The following is a 20715-nucleotide window of genomic DNA, read 5'->3' on the forward strand; positions in this document are numbered from 1 at the left end:
ATCACATCCTATCGACGTTTAAAAGCATTGCTGGTATGATTAGAGACCCTGGGCCGAGTAGCTAAGCTGAGGCGATCATTTTATGTTGCCGAATATAAAAAAAAAAAATTGCGAATTTTCGCTAATGCGAATGCGAAAATGATTGCGAATTTTCGATAACTGTGGTAGGAGAACTCTGATTGTCTCTGATGCAAAAGGGGGGGGGCTTTGTGTATGTTTCTGTTATGAATATTTGTATGTTTGATATTATTTTTTTTTGTAAGAAGGAAAAAATTGCGCATACCTTAAAAAAAGGGGAGAATACAGCAGCAACTCAAAAATGTTATACAACATAAATTAATACAAGACAGAAAATGGTGTTGCTCTACAAGAATAAAAAATATGTCTAGTGACATGTGGGCAAATTATAAAATAAGCAAGCGCAAATAACTTGTGAAATACACAGTGAAACAAATTAGAAGGCCAAAATGGTGGCCTGAGTTTATGGGAGGAGCCCGGAGACTATTTAAACAGAGCACTCACCCACACTCACTGTCGGTTCCAGTGCACGATATCTAAGTCACCAGGCCGACGATCCAGAGCACAGCATATTCCTGTCTTCCTTGTTCCTGAGTAGCACGTTGCTCGTCCGTGGCTTTCCTTGCTATTCCGCCCTCCGGCGCAGATCAGTCCACTTCAGGTCTCTACCCCACCAGGTTGGTCGTTCAACCCTAAGAAACAAGTTCCCGGTCGACCCAGTCTCAGTCCGTGCCAGGACTCCACTCAGGTGTGTAGCCAACGAATCTCCTTCTTAAACCAAGTCCCCGTTCCCCAATATTTTGCCTCCTCCTTTCGTTGCTGCAATCCAATACCACAGTTCTTTATGTATACTCGCACCCCCTTATTCTTTTTCAGTCAGAGTCATGTCGCAGGCCGGCAGTATTGACCTCACACCCGCCCCTCTGTCACCCTCCACGGGCTCAGAGAGCGGCAGCCTGCAGACCTTCCGCACATGGACCATCCCCAGGATTATAGCACAGCTTAAACGCAAGGGCATCCCCTACCCCGCTACGGCTCGGAAGGCAGAGCTCTTCAGGCTACTTTTCCCGCCAACACCCAATACAGCACCCTCCAACCCACAGACATCCTTGCAGTCCATATCCGGGGCTATCTCCCAGCTGCACTCCATGGTCGCCACACTATCCGCAACAGTTTCCGACGTACAGACCAGAGTCGCAACCCTGGAGGCTCGCCCTCTCACACCCGTCCATGACACAGTCGTGGTTTCGGCGCTGGCATCCCCTCTTACAGGTACGCCAGAGTCCTCTTCTACCGTAATCCCCGCGCACCTTGTCTCCGCCAGCCTCAGGAAGGATATCTTGGAGGGAAAGGACGTAAATTTAGCGTCTCTGCTGGTTTCGGTGCACGACGTGGCCGACAACCGAGCATATGCCTGGGGGGACGTATCGGTAGTCGTCAAATCAAAAGACCCCAGACTCAGCCGTAAACTTACAGTCACTGAGTTCGTCCTGGCATTCGGAATGTTTAGGGACATCATCTGCTCAGCCGCCCCCAACAGGAGGGAAGAGCTGGACCTATATCTCCATTCAGTCACAGATTTAGGTTACAAGTACGGAGGGCACGCCTTCTATGACTACCACCGCTCGTTTTCGGCCAAGGCAGCTGCCAAGCTCAGCCAGTTTCAGGCCAAGACAGACTGGAGCATTTGTGACACAGAGCTTTTCTGCCGGCATTTTGCAGGCCTCCGCTCACCACTGTGCACCCTCTGCCAGTCCTCTACCCACACGGCAAATTGGTGCTCCGATAACTCCACTAAGCGCCCTGCCTACCCTCCCTCCTCCAGTACCAGTCAGAGCCTCCCAGGTCCCAGTCAGCAACGACAAGTGGATAGACTAGGACGGCCTATCTTTTTCCTAGGAGGCGCTCCCATCTGCAACAATTTTAATAACGCCGGTTGCTTTCACAGCCAGTGCAGGCTACTCCACGTTTGCACAGCATGCCACAAAGCTCACCCAAAGACCACCTGTCAACTCAAACAGGACTCAAAGGCCTGACTAAGCCGAATAGATGTTGGCTGGCTAGGCTTCTACCTCTCTACTCACCCCACTCCTTCACTGGCCATATTTCTGGTGCACGGCTTCACAGAAGGCTTCCACACTGGCCTCATTACCTTACCCCTCACCTCACACGAGTGCAAGAACCTCCAGTCAGCAGCCATCGACACGCAAGCAATCGACTCCTTACTACAGTCAGAAGTGGATAAAGGCTTTGTTATTGGCCCCTTCCCACAGTCTCCTTTCCCAGTCTGGAGAGTTAGCCCTATTGGGCTTGTCAAGGGCAAGTTCACTAATAAAGTCCGCTTGGTGTACGACTTGTCTGCGCCTCATTGCTCCCACATCCCCAGCCTGAACTTCCTAATCCCCTCTGCACAGTTTTCCCTCAAGTACGCCTCAGTGGACCTGGCCATCCAAACAATCATCTCAATAGGCCCCGGAGCCTGGCTATCCAAAGCGGATATATCCGACGCGTTCAAGCTCCTTCCCATTGAGCCGTCCCTCTGGCGCTGGCACGGCATCAAATGGAGAGAGGCCTACTACTTCGCCACCAAACTGACCTTTGGCTCAAAAAGTAGCCCATGGCTCTTTAATGTCTTTGCCCAGGCCCTCACATGGATACTGTCCCACCAGGCCCACTGTCACTCAGTCATCCACTACCTCGATGATTTCCTGCTCATTGAGCAACCAGGTACATCCCCCACTGATCTAGACAAATTAAGGGTGGTCTTCAACAACCTAAATGTGCCCCTAGCCGAGCACAAAGTAGAAGGACCAGCACATTCCATCACCTTCCTAGGTATCAACCTAGACACACAAGCCATGCAAGCGAGCCTGCCTCTTGACAAATTAACTCGCATCAGGGCTACTATCCACGACTTCACTCAGTCGCAAGGATGTACCAGGAGACAGTTACAGTCCTTACTAGGGATGATGAATTTTGCTATGAGGATTATCCCTCAAGGACGGTCCTTCATATCACGACTCTTAGTCTTTCTCACGCCAGCACAAGACCCAGACCGAATCCTCAAGCTAGATCAGGCAGCAGTATCAGACTTGGCCATGTGGGATGAATTCCTCACTAGCTGGAATGGCATCTCAATGTTCATCCCAGCTCTTTTAGACGAGTCTCCACAGGTGGTCACCGATGCCGCAGCCTCCACCGGCTTTGCGGCCATATTTGGCCGTCACTGGTTCGCCGAACCTTGGCCCCCAGAAATCCTCCTAATCCCAGGCTTTACCCAGTCGTCATCTCTCTTCGAGCTTTACCCGGTCGTTGCAGCTGCCCAGCTCTGGGGCCACACGTGGACAAATCAAACAGTGCTTTTTACCACGGACAACCAGGCCACAGCTGACATAATTAACAAGGGCAGATCCCGATCTCTCCATATTATGTCCTTCCTGCGTAGGCTCGTGCAGCTGTCTCTCTGCCACCACTTTAATTTTGTTTGTAGACATATTCCAGGCAAACTCAATACCGCTGCTGATGCACTGTCCCGTTTCAACCTCACCTTGTTTTTTCAGCAGGAGCCTGGAGCCAACCCAATGTCCACCCCTGTCCCACCCTGGTCGTTGCTAACGATGGATTAAAAACTCACCTCGCAAACGCAACTCTACTCATCAACCAGTCTTTGTCTCACAACACATTGAAATCCTATGTCATGGCTTGGAACACCTACTGCAAATTTCTGGCCTCTTGCCCAGGAGCAGCAACAGGCGACAGGCACATTCTAGCCTTCGTGTCATACTGCCATACCCAGCTAGCCCTCGCTTATAACACTATAAAACTGTACCTAGCCGGCGTCCAGCACTTCCTATCTTTAGAAGACCCCAGCAGACCGTCAGTGTTCACCGCCCATGCCGTTAAGTCACTCTTGCGAGGCATTCAGAAACTCAGACCAGTGACCAGTGGCAAACGCCTACCTATCACCAGTGCCATTTTCAGGGACATGTCCGAGATCCTCACCCGTTCCCCCTTCGGGGCACTGCCCAGCCTAGTCATCCAGGCGGCCATCTACTTGGCCTTTTATGGTTTCTTACGACCCGGCGAATTCACCGTCAGCGGCCCCAGCAGCCACACACTGCTCCGACGCCACCTGACTCGCTCTCAGAACCACTACACCCTTCGTCTCCTAGTCAGTAAGACGCAACAAACAGGCCCAGGGGTCGACATCTTGCTGTTTCAGACCAACAACGCCTGGTGCCCAGTAACAGTCCTTGATCGACTGCTATCTCAGCTTCCCGATCAATCTGAGAACAGCCCCTTACTACCCTTTCTAACTAGCCCCCTCAGCAGCAGCCAATTCATAAAACACATCAGGATCCTCCTAAGCAACCTAGGCTTCAACCCCAGTCACTTTTCTGGACACTCCTTCCGTATTGGAGCAGCCTCAGCCGCCTCCCAACACGGAGTACCAGAGCACGTGATCAAGAAGCTGGGCCGATGGAAGTCCGCTTGCTTTGCTACCTATATCCCGAACCCTCAGGAAGAAATGGCACAGGCCTTTTCCATACTGGCTCAATAACCCAACAATCAATAAAAGCTATTTCCCTATCTGAGTCTTTTGCCCCCTTTTTCTGGGCATTCCGACCAGACCATCAAGGCACACTCCAGGTCTATTTATGTTGTAAGTCTTGTCGCGTGTTTATGTGATTCACTTCCCTCTCAATCATAGGGCCACGACCATAAATTAGAAGGCCAAAATGGTGGCCTGAGTTTATGGGAGGAGCCCGGAGACTATTTAAACAGAGCACTCACCCACACTCACTGTCGGTTCCAGTGCACGATACCCTCCCACCCTTCCCTTTTCAAGGCAGTTCTCAAACACATCCTTCCACACAACTACCCATTATCTATCTCCTGTATGCCCCCTTTTTCTGGGCATTCCGACCAGACCATCAAGGCACACTCCAGGTCTATTTATGTTGTAAGTCTTGTCGCGTGTTTATGTGATTCACTTCCCTCTCAATCATAGGGCCACGACCATAAATATATAAAGAAATATAGTCCCAATAATAGAAAAATAATCTTTCATAAAAATGTCTTTGATATGTGAAGTGAAAAAAAGTCCAAAGCATGCAGCATGAACGTGTTCAATCTTCAAGGTGTTTGATTGACAAACGGCTGTGACAGATGGATAGAGTAAAGAATCACCACCAATGCAAAACACTTTTTATTTTCTATTGTAAAATATCACGAATATTCTGAGCCAATCAGAGTGCTCCTTCCGCATTTGCCGAATATTCGCAATTATTTTGTATTGTAAAATATCAAGAATATTCTGAGCCAATCAGAGTGCTCCTTCCGCATTTGCCGAATATTCGCAATTATTTTGTATTGTAAAATATCAAGAATATTCTGAGCCAATCAGAGTGCTCCTTCCGCATTTGCCGAATATTCGCAATTATTTTGTATTGTAAAATATCAAGAATATTCTGAGCCAATCAAAGTGCTCCTTCCGCATTTGCCGAATATTCGCAATTATTTTGTATTGTAAAATATCAAGAATATTCTGAGCCAATCAGAGTGCTCCTTCCGCATTTGCCGAATATTCGCAATTATTTTGTATTGTAAAATATCACGAATATTCTGAGCCAATCAGAGTGCTCCTACCGCAGTTATCGAAAATTCGCAATTATTTTTGCATTCGCAATAGCGAAAATTCGCAATCATTTAATTTCGATAAAATATCACGAATATTCGAATTTAGCGAATATATCTCGAATATTCGACTATATATTCGAGATATATCGCGAAATCGAATATGGCGTATTCTGCTCAACACTACACATGACACGTGTTAAAAATGTCCCCTCTCTTTCCACATTCAACAGGGAGGTAAATGCCTAAATATTTTAACCCCTTCAATACAGGGCTTTAAAACCCACCTCCATACCAGGCCTATTCTGGCACTTCTCTCCTACATGTAAAAATCATCATTCTTTTGCTAGAAAATTACTCAGAACCCCCAACCCTTATATATGTTTTTTTAAAAGACACCGTAGGGAATAAATGATTTCACGAATTAAAATATAACAAAACAGTAAAGTTAGCCCAATGTTTTTGTAAAATATGAAAGATGATGTTACACCGAGTAAATAGATACCTAACATATCACGCTTTAAAATTGTGCACACTCATGGAATGGCGCCAAACTTCGTTACTTAAATATCTCCATAGGCGACGCTTTAAAATTTTTACAGGTTACCAGTTTAGAGTACAGAGGATGGGGTAGATCCACAAAGAAATTACACCGGCGTATCTATTGATACGCCGGCGTAATTTCAAAATTCCCCAAGTCGTATCTTTGTTTTGAATCCTCAAAACAAGATACAACGGCATCTCGGCTAGATCCGACAGGCGTACGTCTTCGTACACCTTCGGATCTTAGATGCAATTTTTCGGCGTCCGCTAGGTGGCGTTTCCTTCGAAATCCGCGTTGAGTATGCGAATTAGCTATTTCCGACAATCCACGAACGTACGACCGGCCGTCGCATTTTTTTCCGTCATTTCCGTTCGGCTTTTCCAGCGTATAGTTAAAGCTGCTATATGGTGGCGTACTCAATGTTAAGTAAGGCCTGTCGTTCCCGCCTCGCATTTTAAATTTCTTACATCGTTTGCGCAAGTCGTCCGTGAATGGGGCTGGACGCCATTTACGTTCACGTCGAAAACAATGACGTCCTTGCGACGTCATTTGGAGCAATGCACCCTGGGATATTTTAGAAACGGCGCATGCGCAGTTCGTTCGGCGTGGGGACGCGCTTCATTTAAATGAAACACGCCCCCTACCCGCCGAATTTGAATTCCGCGCCCTTACGCCGCGAGAGATACACTACGCCGCCGTAACTTACGGTGAGAATTCTTTCAGGATTAAAAAAAAAAGATAAGTTACGGCGGCGTAGCGTATCTTACATACGCTGCGCCCGGCGGAAAGGTATGTGGATCTGCCCCGATGTCTAGAATTGTTGCACACACTCTAACTGTATTTATTTTTTACACTTTTAAAAAAAAAAAAACATTTTGATCACTTTTATTCCTATTACAAGGAATGTAAACATCCCTTGTAATAGGAATAGTGTGTGACAGGTCCTCTTTAAGGAGAGATGTGGGGTCAATAAGACCCCACATGATCAAATACAATAAGACCCCAGGTGATCAAATACCATCAAAAGAAAGCTCTATTTGTGGGGAAAAAAGGACACCAATTTTGTTTGGGAGCCACGTCGCACAACCGCGCAATTGTCAGTTAAAGCGACGCAGTGCCGAATCGCAAAAAGTGGCCCGGACCAGCTAAATGGTCCAGGGCTGAAGTGGTTAAAGGTTGGAGTTTTTAAACTACAATAATAAACATGGTATACTTATCTGCTCTGTGTAATGGTTTTGCACAGAGCAGCCCTGCCCTCTGCTCCCTCCTCACCGGTTCTGATTGACAGCAGCCAATGGCTTCCACTGCTGTATCTGAGCCAAAGAGGAGCAAGAGAGCCTTGGCTCCCATGCACATCGCTGGATCAAGATCGGGCTCAGTTGAGTATTTAGGGGGATAGAAAACTAAAACAGAGGGCACACCAGCTGTGCGCGTTATCTTGGTGATAGCTTTATTAAAAGGATAAAAACAGATGTATACTCACAAATAGCATGATTTACCAAGGACATCAGTATCCAAAGTGTCTTGGACCACCATGTTCCAACAATACGAAGACCCTCTGAATGGCTGACACACGTTTTGAGGGGAAATCCACTCTTCCTCAGGGCGCAGGCTCCAAGGAATGTAACATAGCTAATGTAACATTTTGTTTGCTTTTAACATTCAAATTTTCAAATGAAAGGACTGGAAATTTACACACACTGTTAGAAATCTGTTCATTCTAGAGAACTTTTCCATACCTACTCCTTCAAATCTTTTTGGCTGTTCAGTTAAAAATGTATGAAAAATAATTTGACCCTACTTATGATTAAAAAATGTAACAAATGTTCTTAAAACCAAAAGTTTCAAAAAAAGTTTATTACTACACTATAGCCAGCTTAAAGTGGTTGTAAACCTCAGACATGAAATATGAACAAAGCATATTCCTCTATAGTGTGTACCTTTCTCAAGTTCAGAGCACTAAGTGTCATTTTTGTGTGCTGCTTTGTTCCTCTGCTATCAGCATGAATCACTTCTGACAAGTTTTCCTGACACAAAGCAAAAAATGGTGAAAGGGGAGGGACCTCCAGCTGATTGACAGCCTCAGCTCTGTTCCTGTGTGTTGTGTGAAGGGTGTGTCCCTTCCCTCCAATCAGCTATCAGAATTCTCCTCACTACCATGTGAAGCACCCCTACACAAATGGTTTGCTTTTTTTTTTTTTTTTTTTGGACTTCATACCAAAATTCACAGTGACACAAAAAAACGTGTTCTAAAAGACTTAACCTGTTGATTCCCATGTAATACATATGTGCGTTGGCAAATGGGTGGGGTTTTACTCATGTGGGTCACTGGGTGGCTGATGTTTCTGTGCTGAGAACACTCTCAGGCCCCGTACACACGACGAGTTTCTCGGCAGAATTCAGCCAGAAACTCGATCGGAGCCGTATTCTGCCGAGAAACCCGGTCGTGTGTACACTTTTGGCCGAGGAAACCGACGAGGAACTCGTCGAGCCAAATAGAGAACATGTTCTCTATTTCCTCGTTAGTCAATGAGGAAACTTGGCTCGCCAAGATCCTCGGCGGCTTCACAAGGAACTCGACAAGCAAAACGATGTGTTTTACCCGTCGAGTTTCTCGGACGTGTGTACGGGGGGGGCCTCACTGTGCACTCCCAGAAGAGAGACTATGCTGTCAAAAATAGCTCTTAGTCCAGACTAACTATTGGTAGCCAGCGAGACCGGCTCTCTATCATGTGACCACTGTGACGGGCAATCATAAAGATCACATGATCGCCAATCCTTCTCACCACCTGTGCATTCAGAACTTTTTAAAGGCACACCAGGGTGGGAGGAAAGGGGTTAAAGAACGGCAGCAGCTAGAAAAGAAACATTAGATCTCAGAGAGTGCTCATTAGACATGGCTGGGATATGTGGTGAGCAGATGTAGGGTTACCAGATTACCTTTATTAATGTGGACACATGAAAGACACACAGTTCAAAGACGTAATCTGTTGTATTCAGTGCCATGAACAGTGGATGCATGGGTGTCCGCTGAAATTTTTTCAGAGGGGGGCGCTTCGGCAGCGGCGATACACAGTCGCATTTTACTCTTTCTTCGAACCTCTAGCGCGGGTTAAAAGTGCCCCCCCCCCCCCGTTAAAATGTAAAAACACCCTACTGTGCCCCCTGCATCTTTCAATATCTCTTTGTCACTACTGCGTACACCCTCTCCACAACTGCACCTCTGGACCCCTTTACATTACACAGCACCCTGCATCACTGGCCCCCTTTACATTACACAGCCCCCTGCATCACTGGACTTCTTTACATTACACAGCACCCTTTTTCCTTGATTGAAACACAACACTATATTGACAGTATATTTATTTCAGGTCAAAAAGAGGAACCTTTTGAAATGAGGGACAAATGGATTTGATTCCAGAAGAGGGACAGGCACTCTAAATAAGGGACAACTAGAGGGGAGGGGAGTGCTGCAGTCACCGCTTAAATCGGCCCCAGGGCCAGTTCTAAATAGGTTCCTTTAAGCTAGTGCATTGTTGGTTCACTTACCTTTTCCTTCGATTTCCCTTCTAAATGTTTTTTTTCTTTGTCTGAATTTCTCACTTCCTGTTTCTCCTCAGTAATATTGCCCCCATCATCCGAGCCGTTCTGGCTGGGGGCTAGTCAGCCAGAACAGCTTACTGAGGAGGAACAGGTAGAGAGAAATTCAGACAAAGTAAACAAAGAAACAAAAGCATTTAGAAGGGAAATCGAAGGAAAAGGTAAGTGAACCAACAATGCACTAGCTTAACCACTACACGACGGCCGTACGACTTTATACGGCCGCAGGGTGGTTCTACTTCTCTAACTGGCCGTGTTTTTACGGCCTGCACGCGCAGTCGGCGGCGCGCGCGTGCCCGCCGCATCGCTGAGATGCCGAAGCGAGTGCCTGGCGGCCGTGATGTCCGCCAGGCACTCGAGATCGGTGGCTACAGGGACAAGACGTGGAGCTCTGTGTGTAAACACAGAGATCCATGTCCTGTCAGGGGAGAGAGGAGACCGATCTGTGTCCCTTGTACATAGGGACATAGATCGGTCACCTCCCTCAGTCACCCCCCTCCACACACAGTTAGAACACAATTCAGGATACACATTTAACCCCACCCCCTAGTGTTAACCCCTTCAATGTCAGTCACATTTATACAGTAATTAGTGCATATTTATAGCACTGATCGCTGTATAAATGTGAATGGCGCCAAAAATGTGACAAAAGTGTCCGATGCATCCGCCATAATGTCGCAGTCACGAAAAAAATGCTGATCGCCGCCATTAGTAGTAAAAAAAAATAATAAAAAATAATAATAATTCTGTCCCCTATTTTGTAAGCGCAATAACTTTTGCGCAAACCAGACGCTTCTTGCGATTTTTTTTTATTTTTTTACCAAAAATATGTAGAAGAATATGTATCGCCAAGACTGAGAAAAAAAATGTTTTTTAAAAAAAAATGGGCTATTTATTACAGCAACAAGTAAAAAATATTGTTTTTTTTTTCAAAATTGTAGCTCTATTTTTGTTTATAGCGCAAAAAATAAAAACCGCAGAGGCGATCAAATACCACCAAAAGAAAGCTCTATTTCTGGGGAAAAAAGGACGTCAATTTTGTTTGAGAGCCACGTCGCACGACCGCGCAATTGTCAGTTAAAGTGACGCAGTGCCACAAGCTGAAATTTCACCTGGTCAGGAAGGGGTATATGTGCCCAGTAAGGAAGTGGTTAAAGGAACCTATTTAGAAAATAAAAAACAAATATTTACAACCCCTTTAAGGAGCTTGTCTCCTCTGCGTCAGTGTGAGAAGACGACATAGTTAGCAGATCCTCTGGGTTCCATGTTTGCACTTTTGCTGTGCATCCCGTGGAGCAGACAGTGTCATTAATCTCCCGTTCTCTACTGTCTCTTCCTGAGCAGACCCTTCTCTCCCCCTGTTACTTCTAGGGCACTTGGAAGTGGGTGGAATTCTTTCTTGCTGACAGCAGGAAGAGGAAATGTTTCTCATTCCACCATTATGCAATCATCCATCTAGCAGACAGCTACACTGTGGGGGGAATGCTTGCCCAAGGTAAGCAGGGCAGCAGGAATGTCCCTGTAAGGAGGCCTCCCTCACACAGGCTCTCGCTCATGTTTCTATGGGAACAAGTGCGTGTGTGAGCTCTTCACAGGCCTGTCTGCATCACCTGAAGTCAGCACAACACAAGCTGAACTTTATCCTCCACACTTCTCGCTCAGGCTGAGCAGAAACACTTAGCTTTTGCAAATCCCTTTTCTGTTTCTCCCATTTTCATTTACCGAAAAATATGCTGCATGTATACAGTAAAAAAAAAAAAACACAAATCTGAACAAGAAAAATCTTCCTCTCTTGGCAAAGTGTGGAAAAAACAAACTCTGGACAGTCACCGTAACTCAATACCAGTAAAACCGGGGGTCTGGTAAAGTCAGGTTTTTCCCTTGTTTGTCCAGAGTGTTGATAAAGTATACCACATTGTCTTTTCCTGGTCAGCAAATGACCACTTTATCTGCATGAATATGCCTGCCATAGCTCCAGTGTAGCAGGCATCCCGTTAAAACAATCATCCATGACACGGGAATGGCCTATTTTTCAAAATGGTTTAGGTACTGAAAGATAGTCCCAAACAGCCTCGCTGTACCACTGCTCCCTGCGAGACTCAATCTCTTGCATAATTTTCCTGGGAACGTAGGGGAACCCCAGTCCATATTCTGTGGCCACCCGCTTATTCAATAATCTCTGTGACCGAGCAAGCCTTGGCAGGGACCTGGTACTCCCAGATCCAGGGGGTACACATGAATTTGCAGATTTGTGCACCATAGCATTGGTGGAAAGCTTTCCTGAGCCCAGCGAACTGGTACCACGGGCCAGGACCTCATGAGCAACAAGTGGGGTTTCCACCCTGGGTGTTGTCTCCCCTGAGTTCATAGCTGTGTACTTGGAGAAAGTAAAGGCCGAGGCGACATCATCGCTGTTTGCCCATAACAATTCTTGCGACAAAGTTTTTAAATAAATCGCCATCCCCTCTGCCGGTAAATAGTTATATACAGTCCCAGACATATCCCCTTTGGCACTCTCACCCGTTCCTGTCGTAGACCTCTCGGAGACCTGACTTTTCTTCGGGTCCGGTTCGGGCAGTCCTTGGGGTAGGCCTCGACCACGGCCGCGGGAGGCCTTCACGTATCCCACCTTCTTTTGAGCAGGTGCCGCAAAAACAGGTGCAGCGAAGGTAGCTACGGTTGAAGTAACAGCAGTGTGCAGTGTCCGCTGGTGACCTACTCACAACAGTAACAGCAACATTCCCCTCGGGATTACTCACAGCAGCAGATGCGGCAGGCATGGGCCTGGCGATTTGGTCGAAGGCAGCAGCTTCTTCTGTTACGTTGCCCAGTCCACTCTGTAGGCACGAGGTGGCATGATGGGTTGCTCCACAGCAAACAGGTACTCCCCGCAATGTAGGAATCGAACAAATGGACGGAGATGCATGACCAGTCCTTCACACCTGTTGCACAGCATACCCAGCGCCTACACATCACCAATCGCATAGAGCACGAACCGCCCATGTGGTTTCAGCCGAATGCCAGTGTCCATCAGCACAGCCCCCGGCGTCATGGTATTTGTAGCGGTACCCACAGGAAACATCCTGGGCCCAATAGCAGACTGTAGTGATGGCACTGAAGACATCGCGGGGTTCCGATTCTCTGAGTGCTGGACACACATGTGACGTCTCAAGCGGAAAGTAGACGGGAACTCCTCCCACTTGCTCCCTTTAGCATGTAGCTCGCAGGCTTTTCTTTTCCTGGCTCCGCCCACAGCCCACGTGGCTAAGAGTGACTGCAAAGTTCTCTCCCCCTCTATATTATAGGTCCAGAGGAACAGTTCGTTTTGAGTTGTGAGAGGTAATGACAAATCCCGGACGAGCCCCCACATGTAGCACTACCCCCAAAGGAGCTGCTGGTTTAGATTTGGGCCTGCCGTTACCTTACTGTTGCATACACTCGTTTCAGGCGTTCTCCTTGAAGAGTTGTCCATAAGAATGTCTGCACCAGTGGCGGCTGGTGAAGTTTTATGATGGGGGGGCGCAATACCCCGCCCTTCCACATTTGGTCCCTCCCACTTCTCATAAGCCACACCCCTTATAGAATCCACCACTCCGTCCCCTGTATTCCACTCAATGTCAGGAGTATACAGCTCAGCGTCACAGCACAGAGTATATAGCCCCAGCATCACAAATCATGGTATATAGCGCAGCCTTACAGATCGGTGCAAACAAACTAAAATATGACACTGTTAGTAATGAAGGACTCGAAATGGGCAGGAGATTACCAGAGACTGCGGACATACTGCACAGGATTACCAGAGACTGCGGACATACTGCACAGGATTACCAGAGACTGCGGACATACTGCACAAGATTACCAGAGACTGCGGACATACTGCACAGGATTACCAGAGACTGCGGACATACTGCACATGATTACCAGAGACTGCAGACATACTGCACAAGAGTACCAGAGACTGCGGACATACTGCAGAAGATTACCAGAGACTGCGGACATACTGCGAACATACTGCAGGAGATTACCAGAGACTGCGGACATACTGCAAAAGATTACCAGAGACTGCGGACATACAGCAGGAGATTACCAGAGACTGCGGACATACTGCAGGAGATTACCAGAGACTGCGGACATACTGCAGGAGATTACCAGAGACTGCGGACATACTGCAGGAGATTACCAGAGACTGCGGACATACTGCACAAGATTACCAGAGACTGCGGACATACTACACAAGATTACCAGAGACTGCGGACATACTGCACAAGATTACCAGAGACTGCGGACATACTGCAGGAGATTACCAGAGACTGCGGACATACTACACAAGATTACCAGAGACTGCGGACATACTGCACAGGATTACCAGAGACTGCAGGAATTACTTGTCCTGCGACTTGGGACTTAAATGTTGCATGACAAGCCGTACCCCATGATTTCCAATGAGAACCGTTCATATCGGTGCGACTTCAAAGTAGTCCCTGCATTACTTTGGTCCCACTTTGATGCAACTTGAGGTCCATAGACCTCCAGAATACACAGGCATTGCTTTAAGTCACATCAGAATTGCAGTAGAATTGTGCAACTTTCAGACTGCATTAGCCTGAAAGTCGCAAGATTCTGCCACAATTTTTTGGTGCGATTTTGCAGCGACTTGAAGCAATGCCTATGTATTCTGGAGGTCTATGGACCTCAAGTCACATCAAGGTGGGACAAAAGTAATGCAGGGACTACTTCAAAGTTGCACAGATATGAACAGTTCTCATTGGAAATCATCGGGTCCAACTTATCCTGCAACTTTCCAGTCCCAAGTCGCAGGACAATTTGCAAGCGGGGGGTGCGGTGGTGTTGACGGCCGATACTTTCCCTGCACATTAAGTATAATTTTTTTTTTTTTTTTTTAATAACTGGGGGGGGGGGGGTGGTCTGGTGGGGGAGTGTTACCGCCCGCTATTTGTGCTGTAATGAATTTTTACATAGAAAAGAAATGTTGTTAATAAATGGGTAAATGAATTATAAAAAAAAGATTTTTTTAATAACCGTTATTGGAAAAATCTTTTTTTTATAATTCATTTACCCATTTATTAACAACATTTATTTTCTATGTAAAAATTCATTACAGCACAAGTAACACTACAGCGGGCGGTAACACTACCCCACCAGACCACCGCCCCCCCCCAGTTATTAAAAAAAAAACTTTTTTTATACTTAATGCTAAATTGAATCAAATATAAAAAATAAACTGTTAATAAGCTTAATATATTTAACTAATATTAAATAAAAAAAAAACATTGATGGGGGGGGGGGGGTTGTTGCCTGGCATTATTTTCGCTGAATATTAAATATTAAAAAATATTTTAAAAAAATATTAAAAAATATATAAAAAAGAAATTGGATTAAGCAGGGGGGGTGGAGGGTGGATGCCAGCCGCCGAATATTAGATAAAAAAACAGACTTTGAATAAGCGGGGAGTGGGGGGGGCCGCCGAATATTACATAAAAAAAAAAACTTTGAATAAGCGGGGGGGGGGGGGGGGTCTGGCAGGCCGGCCGCCGAATACGAACATACTTTGTGGAAATCGCGGGAGGGGTTGGATGAAGCTGTGAAGCGGCCGCCGATGTAGAGACAGGCAGGCTTACCTCGTCCACGGTCGGGCGCACTGAGCTCGAGCTGACCCGACGTCACTTCCTGTTTTTCCAGTGACGTCGGAACGAGCACAGAGACGGGCGGGTGCACACAGACAGTGCATGCACCCGCCCGGCCATAACTATACACTCCATCGCGCCGGAAGCAAATGGCGCGATGGAGAGCGCCACAAAGGCATATTTTTTGTGCCAATGTAGCGCCGCGTCTGCAATCCCGTGATTGCACAGACGTGGCGCTACTCCTACAGGACTGTTCCCGGCGTCCGGCGCGCGGACAGAGCCCATAAGGCCCTTTTTTGGGGAAAAAAAATTCTTAAAGGGACAGATTTAAAAAAAATTTTTTTTTTTTTTTTTTTTTTTTACTGACTGTGGGATGGGGGGCGGCGCCCGGGCGCCCCTATGGACGGGCCGCCACTGGTCTGCACCAGTCACAAAGTCTCTTTCAAGGGTTTTATTAAACAAAGTTCTCCAACAGAGGGGTAGAAGGATAGGGAAAGACTCAGGTACATTTGCTTTGCAGATCATGGATACAACTTAGATCCAGAGGATTAACTCCGCTCCACACTGCATTTCAGCAACCGCCAGATAGACCTACTCTCACTGGCCTAGCAGCTGGTGCGAAGCTCGTCAAAGTCTCTGCCACAGACTTGATAAGTGTTGTCAGGCCGTCCCATGATCTTCTTCCACAAGATCGTGTAACCAACTGCACACTTAGTATAGTTCCAACAAAAGTTACACAACTCACGGTGCCAAGAATCTTTCAGTCGGACTGACAGCACAGTGAGGCAAATCCACCAGGGTACGTCCATCAATTGAATCCCACTGGTTCAGCTTCCTTCCGTAGATAAGGTAGCGAAGGACCATCCCTGGATTAGTAGGCCCCAGAAACTCCTGCCAAACAGCGTCTGTCCCTTAAGTACCCCTCCCCAGAATGCACAGCAGGTTGACCACGCCCCCTGAGCCACTTTTAGGGGAGAGATACCCAATACATCCAGCCTGTTGCCTTTCCAACCTTGACCTGCAGTGACAGCGACACCCACCGTCAGGGGGAAACTTTTGCAATTCAGCTGAACTGAAACAGAACCAACAATTTAGAATAATTATTCTGAGCCAGACTACTGCTCAAACAACTACAATTTAACACATAGCGCCTACTCATTGGGAGCATGGCGCTACACATGGATAATTTGTTGTTCTGTTCAGCCAGTCTTATGATTAATACACCTCTACCACACTAAACGACCAGGCAGGTCACAACTTAAATTTCTAATTTTGCAGCTTTCTACAGCACCTTTCAACCTCCGGCCTCACCAGACAATGAAAATGCATACATTGATCTCTCTTCTATCAGCAGGTAAGTGATAAGGGAAGCAGTAAAGCTGAAAGAGAAAAGCAACACAGATGTATGCAAATCACAACATTTGCTTTGCAGAATTATAAAGCCTTTGGCAGGGAAAACCGTAAACATATATGTTTTTTTAACTATATATTTAGGCATTTGCATTCAGTAACACTTTAAAGGAGTTCTAAAGTTACACTTTCAATTTATAACATCAGGTATTGTAATAACAATACAATTTTTTTTTATTATAAAGAGAAGTGTAGAGAATTTTTTTTTTTTAAAGAATTATACTTACCTAGGTGGATTCAGCATCAGTCCCATGCTGCATCTGTCCACCGCTGGCTCTAAGGCTGAGACCGAAGGATCAAACACTGCCGATCGTTTGGTTCTCAGTGCTCCCTGAGTAGAGTTGGTGACTGTCAGGCCGCGTACAGACGAGCGGACCTGTCCGATGAAAACGGTCCGCGGACCATTTTCATCTGACATGTCAGCTCAGAGATTTTGGTCTGATGGTTGTACACACCATCAAACCAAAATCCCCGCAGACAGAGAACGCGGTGACGTATACGACACCGACGTTCTCTGACGCGGAAGTTCAAAGCTTCCACGCATGCGTTGAATCAATTCGACGTCATGCGCGGGTTCTCGGGCCAGCGGACATGTCCGATGAGTCATACTGACCATCGGACATGTCCGGCGGACATGGTTCCAGCGGACATGTTTCTTAGCATGCTAAGAAACAGTTGTCCGCTGGAAACCTGTCCGATCCCCCGGAAAATTGTCCGGTCGGCCCTACACACGACCGAACATGTCCGCGGAAACTACGTGTGTACGTGGCATTAGACTAAAACTAAATTTAAATTTTACTTCAAAATTAACACTGGTCTGTAGTGCATGTTCATACCTTAATACATAGATAATAACATATTACATTTTTCACTCCAGCAGTATATAATGAGTTTGGAATTTGTAGAGAAATATTAACTAATGCATTACAATTTAATTACATCCATTCGATTTTAGAAGACTAAAATTAGTTTTAGTTTACTAAAATGTACTGGAGATTTTAATAGACTAAAACGTAGAACAATTTAGTCGACTAAAATATACTGGAGATTTAGTCGACTAAATAAGACTAAAACTAAAACAATTGCAGAAGACTAAAATGGGACTAAAACTAAAATGCCATTTTAGTCCTAATGCCCTGTACACACGATAGGTTAGTCTGATGAAAACGGTCCGATGGATTTTTTCATCAGTTATCCGATGAAGCTGACTGATGATCAGTCGTGCCTACACACCATCAGTTAAAAAAAAACGATCGTGTCAGAACGCGGTGACGTAAAACACAACGACGTGCTGAATAAAATGAAGTTCAATGCTTCCAAGCATGCGTGGATTTTTAACCGATGGACGTACCCACAGACGATCGTTTTTTTCTATAGGTTTTTTATTCATCGGATAATTTTAAAACAAGTTCCTATTTTTTTAACCTATGGATAAATAACTGATGGGGCCCACACACGATCGGTTTGGTCTGATGAAAACGGTCCATCAGACCTTTTCATCAGACTAACCTATCGTGTGTACGCAGCATTAGACTAATGCCGCGTACACACGACCGTTTTTCGGGATGTAAAAAATTACATTTTTAATGGTCTAGAAAAAACAACGTTTTTTTCAACCCGGTTATTGTTAAACCAGCCTTGCCTACACACGATCGTGCAAAAAAATGCTCTAGCAAAGCGCGGTGACGTACAACACGTATGACGGCACTATATAGAGGAAGTTCCATTTGGATGGGGTCACCCTTGGGGCTTCTTTTGCTGAATTTGTATTAGTAAAAGACGATTCGCGCTTTTTAGTCTGTTACAGTGTGATGAATGTGCTTACTCCATTACGAATGGTAGTTTTACCAGAACGAGCGCTCCCGTCTCATAACTTGCTTCTGAGCATGCGCGCTTTTTTCACGTCGTTAAAGCCCACACACGACCATTTTTTACGAACTTAACCACTTGTCCACCGGGCCTATTTTGGCACTTCTCTCCTTCATGTAAAAATCTCAATTTTTTTGCTAGAAAATTAATCAGAACCCCCAAACATTATATATTTTTTTTAGAAGATACCATAGGGAATAAAATGGCAGTCATTGCAACTTTTTTCTCGCACGGTATTTGCGCAATAATTTTTCAAATGCCTTTTTTTGGGAAAAAAAAACGGTTTCATGAATTGAAAAATAACAAAACAGTAAAGTTAGCCCAATTTTTTTGTATAATGTGAAAGATGATATTACGCCGGGTAAATAGATACCTAACATGTCACGCTTTAAAATTGCGCACACTCATGGAATGGCGCCAAACTTCGGTACTTAAAAATCTCCATGGGTGACGCTTTAAATTTTTTTACAGGTTACTATTTTCGAGTTACAGAGGAGGTCTAGAACTGTTGCACACACTCTAACGCACGCGACGATACCTCACATGTGGGGTTTGAACGGCGTTTACATATGTGGGCGGGACTTGCATGCATGTTCGCTTCTGCTCGCGAGATAACGGGAACAGGGGCGTTTTGAAAAAAAAGGGAAAATTTATTATCAATACTTACCGTAATTTTCCTTTCCTGATGGACTCCATGGCAGCCTACGTGTGGGTTAATCCCGCCTCCTCTCCAATGCTATAGGACCCCATACCCATAAAGGTCAGCTCACCTATCAGTACTGTGTTCCGTAACTAGCCGACTCTTGGACCCCTTTATTAACCTTTAGGGTGGGAACTCTGTCTGCCATGGAGTCCATCAGGAAAGGAAAATTACGGTAAGTATTGATAATAAATTTTCCCTTTTCCTGACTGACTCCATGGCAGCCTACGTGTGGGAAATAACTAGCCAAACCACACGGGTGGGTATGATGAACAGAAAAAAATTCAATTTGACCCGTCAACCAACAGGATTTACAAATACAAAATCACAGAAGATAGCGAAGCCGGCTCACTACAAAAGTGACATAAGGTCTTAATGGAGGCCATAGGGCCGTTTCACAGATAACATCTGGAGCAATGTGCTGGACTGCTGTCCATTAAACCACCATACTCCTGGTGGAAAGTGCCTTCACTGGCTCCGGAGGAGCCAAGCCCTCGACTCTACAAGCTTGTTGGATGGACCGAACGATTCAGGCCGCAATCATTCTTGACAGAGGCTCAGCCTCCCTAAATACCTAATTCATGCCCATTTCCTTAGAGCTTATGAGAATGAAAAAACAGACTTAAAGCGCACCCAAACCGGACAGGGGTGCAGAACTGACCCTCGAGGAAAAAAGAATCCAGCCTGAGAGGATGAGGCACCTGATCCCAAAAGCTGAGCTAGCTCAGGGAGGGAAAATAAAATCAAAGCTTGTGCGGCCAATAAGGAGCTACTACCATCACTTAGATCGCTTCCGCATGAGGTCTTTTTAGGAACGTGAGGATGAATGCGAGTGGTCAGAAGGCGTATGCCCTCTTGGAACCCAATCGATTTGTCAGGACATCCATACCGGAGGCCTTAACTGTACGGCCCTGAGTGAAATCCCTCTTAAGCTTGAAGTTGCCAGTGAAGAGAATAGATCCACTTCGGAATTGACTTCCCAGGAACAGGATCCACTTGAATGTCTGCACATGAATAGACCACTTGTTGGTGTTTAACCGAATACGCGTCAGGAAGTCCGCTTGGACAATCTGGGCTCCGGGGATGCAAGCCGCTGAAATGCTGGACTGGTTCTTCTGGTCCCAAGACAGAATGGGCTTGACCTCCCCCCGAGTGCTCCCTCAAACTCTTCATATAGGAGATCGCCGTGGTGTCGACCATTCTTAATGAAACTGACTCCCCCTTATGGAGACGGGAGAAGGACTGAAGGGCACCCCAAGCTGCCTGAGGCTCCAGAACGATCTAGCCCGGGA

Source organism: Rana temporaria, chromosome 2, assembly GCF_905171775.1.
Source record: "Rana temporaria chromosome 2, aRanTem1.1, whole genome shotgun sequence".
NCBI lineage: Eukaryota > Metazoa > Chordata > Amphibia > Anura > Ranidae > Rana > Rana temporaria.